The sequence below is a fragment of the Cryptomeria japonica genome, chromosome 7 (assembly GCF_030272615.1).
Source record: "Cryptomeria japonica chromosome 7, Sugi_1.0, whole genome shotgun sequence".
Classification (NCBI taxonomy): domain Eukaryota; kingdom Viridiplantae; phylum Streptophyta; class Pinopsida; order Cupressales; family Cupressaceae; genus Cryptomeria; species Cryptomeria japonica.
Genome location: NC_081411.1, coordinates 283,280,689 through 283,284,423, shown reverse-complemented (window position 1 = coordinate 283,284,423; position 3,735 = coordinate 283,280,689).

The window sequence follows — 3,735 nt, the reverse complement described above, 5'->3', positions numbered from 1 at the left end:
ATTTATTTTGGAATGGCCTAGATGCCATAATAACAACCTCATATTCTAAAGGGGAATTTTATTTTATTTTCGAGTAGGTACAGATATTATGCCCCATCTGGGCGCTATGCAAACTTCTTAGTTCCCTTCAAGAAATATAACTCTACTTCAGAGTTTGTTTGTTTTTTAATTTTTTGGCCAAATAAGTTTTTTGGGTTGTTTCTAGGTTTAGTCCTTTGAATAGAACTACTCTTCAAGTTGTACTTTTGGATAGATTATTGGGTTAAAGTTCATCTTTGAACCTTTGTTGCTAGAAATAGGATGGCAGCAACCTATCGTTTCTCGATGCAGAAACGAGATTCTGAGCATCCAAAGTTTTTGCATTGATTTTTAAAAAATTTTAAGTAATCACCAAGCTTTTTTGCACAGCCCGTGTAAAGAATTTAATGTTTTAGATTTTTCTAAATATTCATTCCAATTGGTATTTCTATATTATCACTTTTGGAAGTTGATTTTTTAGATTTTTCTAAATTTAAGATTAGAAATTATGAAGTAAATTTCTAATTGAGAAACTGTCCATTAGGTTGTAAATTTTGGTAGAAATATTTTTCCTAAAATTATCATAATTGCAAACATTATGATAAGTGTATTTTGATTTTTTCATTGAAATTCTATAATATTCTTGATCATTTTGATTATGTTTTGTATTTTAAAAAATTTAACACACACACACAGATATGCACACACACACACACACACACACACACACACACACACACACACACACACACACACACACACACACACACACACACACACACACACACACACACACACATTTCTTATATGCAACCTTTAAATATTCCATTCTTTGTCACGTTACCGTTTCGGTTTCTATTTTCGTTTCTCGTTTCTGGTAACATAGCTTAGAACTTGTTTGGTCTGCTCATATTTGTGAAAATTCATAAACATATTCTACTTTTCCTTGCAACAACTTAACAAAATTGGAATTTGGGTCTGGTTGTACCAAGTCCCCCCAATTTAACTAGGCTTCTTATTCACGTGCCTTTAGATTGTGGTAGACTACAGATAGAGAGGAAACCTGGTGAATGTTATAAAATTCTACACAACCCACTACACTCAGCTGTAGAAGCTGCAAGCCATGGGGATCCTTTTCAAAATTACTCTACACAGTCAACTTTCAACCTAGATTCAAATATAAAGTGATTTGGAGAATATAAAGATGTTATCATAATCATGGAAATAGTTGTATCTTGAATCAATTTTATATCTGGGACGTTAAACACAAAATCAAGAAATATACATTATCATTTTGTTAACCATAGAGTTAATATAAGGATATAGAGCACGCGGCAAACAAAAAATCAAGAAAACACATTATTATCTTGGAATCCATAGAGTTAAAATAAGGATACGAAGCATGTGGAGACTAGTCTAAAGAATACAAAGATCTTATCAAAATCATGGAAAAAATTCTATCTTGAATAAATTATATATCCCAGCTAAACACAAAATCAAGAAATATACATTATTATTTTGATATGCACGGAATTAAAATAAGGATACAAAACATGTGACAAACACAAAATCAACAAATATACATTATTATTTATTATTTTGATATGCACAGAATTAAAATAAAGATACAAAACATGTAGCAAACACAAAATTAAGAAATACACATTATTATTTTGATATACACAAAATTAAAATAAGGATAGAGAGTATGTGGCATTGGTTTGTAAATGACTCATGTTGGCACGCCTATGAGATGTGGTCAGTTTTAACGCAATTGTAAAACAACTAAATATTTATAATGCTAGGAAAATCTACCAATGCCAAGGGGAAAATAGTTAACAAATTATTCAACAACAATTGGAGAAAAAACTATAAACATTAGCATGACTATGATTTAAGTAATTTAAGTTGTTGTAGCTTAAAATGAAGATTGTGATATAATGGGACAATAAAAATTTACATAATTGACTATAAAGTCAATTTAATTATATTAGATATAATTTTTTTATTATATTTTTTAATTAAGATAAAATAAGCTTTTCAATTCTATTCATATTATTGTACAAGAAGTATTAAAGTACAAGGAAGGACGAGGCCTGGAATTTGACAGGCTATATGACCGTTTTTTCACTTTTGGCTTGTATATGACAACTTAAAAAATTTATGGACCGTATGCATTTACTTGCTATTTTTTCTAAAAACGTATATATGACACTTCAAATTATTAATAAACTGTAAAAAATTATAGTAGGCAATATATATTATATAGTATTTTAATTTATAATATTACTATATATTATTTTATAATGTATTATAAAAATATAATTTTATTTGAAAAATGGTAAGATATAATTGTTTTGAATTTATAATATTTTAATATGAATTTTTCAAAATCGTCTCTATTTTCTGATATGAATTTAAAAAATTATGCAATTTATTTTTTTAAATATTTTTAAGAAGATTGTCTTAAATATCAATTTAGAAACTTTAATAATTTGAAATGCTAAAATATAATTATTTCTATTTTTTTAAATATTTTAATATGAATTTTTAAAATTGTTTCTATTTTCTAGATGAATTTAGAAAGCTAGTCAATTTTACTTTTTATATATATTTTATAATATTTTCTTAAATATAAATTTATAAACTTGTCATAATATATTATTATATATTATTTAAGATTTTAACATTTATTATTAATAAATTAGTAATTATTGACTGATTATCATTTAAGAATAATATAAAATATATTTCTCTATTAAACATTTGTTATAAATATGTATTAATTTAGAATCTATTTAAAATATAATATAATTAACAAGATTTTTCATATGAATCTAAAAACTAACTTAAGACATTTAAGATTTTTGCATATATTACTAATTTATCATTATTTTCTAAATTTTTATATAATCTATATCCGATATGAAAGAATGAAAGGACAAGGAATTTAATTTCTTTTGGTGTACCGAAGAGAGAAGAGTTTAGGTAATTGAAAGTTAAATGAGCAGTCTCATAATAAGCATTTGAAAGAAACATTTAAACAAATTTTTGAAATCAATTATGATTCAAAATGACAAAACATATCAATTTGGGGAAGGGGATAGCATTAATGATGAAGTTGGGAAAGGATAAATATTAATCAAGGAAAAGAAAAAGTACAAGTAAAAAGCAAAAAAAAAACATGATAGTAAGATAGTAATGAAATGTAGTTATTGTAAGAAGTATAAGATGTCAAATTCATGGAGTAGAGGAGATGGATTTTTTTGACATTTAATATTTTTTCTAAAATGTCAAATAAAAGACACTGAAACTACCAAACCGTCGTAAAAAAATGATATGACAAGTAGAGGTCGCCGTCAAATTCCAGGCCTGAGATAAGGGAGGGAAGTCTTATTGAAGAGATAGGATTATTATTCCGAACACTCAATATATCTCTTGTTTTTTTCTCTTTCTCATTCTCCTGTTCGATGGGATCTGAGTCACCTTGTATGAGCATTCTAGGTTTTGGTGTGGATGTAGTCATCTGCATTGTACATCCATAGGATCATATCCTTTCGAGGTCATCGTACTGTAATTTAAAGGATAACTCTGAAGGGAGAAAAGAATGGATCAGATTTGTTTCGATGAGGTGTGTAGCTAACACAACGTTCATATACTGAAAGATGTATTGAGATCTTACTGTAGAGTTCTTGTTAATATGCTTAAGAGTTCTTT